Source organism: Cephus cinctus, unplaced genomic scaffold (genome assembly GCF_000341935.2).
Source record: "Cephus cinctus unplaced genomic scaffold, Ccin1 Ccin1_scaffold0080, whole genome shotgun sequence".
NCBI classification, from domain to species: Eukaryota; Metazoa; Arthropoda; class Insecta; order Hymenoptera; family Cephidae; genus Cephus; species Cephus cinctus.
The window spans coordinates 1,034,502-1,034,804 of record NW_014332821.1 but is presented as its reverse complement, the minus strand read 5'-3'; the positions used below and the strand labels follow the sequence as shown (position 1 = coordinate 1,034,804).

The 303-nt window shown below is 50.8% G+C and overlaps 1 protein-coding gene across 11 annotated transcripts in view; it reads left to right on the top strand.

Annotated features, from left to right (window-relative positions):
* The window catches only part of LOC107271231 (mitogen-activated protein kinase-binding protein 1), a 70,516-nt gene that overhangs the window by 18,760 nt on the left and 51,453 nt on the right, over positions 1-303 (top strand). The gene's annotated exons all lie outside the window — the stretch shown is intronic.

Below are 303 nucleotides of genomic sequence, written 5' to 3'. Positions count from 1 at the left end.
ATAGGTGAGAAAAAGCGAGGGAGGTGGTGGAGGAGGGGATAGTTTCGGAAGCGGAACAGGAACGGATGGTCATAGAAAAAGAAAGGCGATGGAAAAGTGAGAGGTGTGTGCGAAGAGGGTAGGAAAAAGTCACGTAAGAAAGAGAGAGATAAAGAGAAGCTTCAACGAACCGTTAAAGCGGAAGGCGAGTGAGAGAGAGAATAGACGTGGAACAGAGTGACGAAGAACAGATATACGTAAGCATCGACTCTAAGGGGTACCCTTAGGAACACTACCCGGTGAGTGCACCCCCCCCCCCCCCCC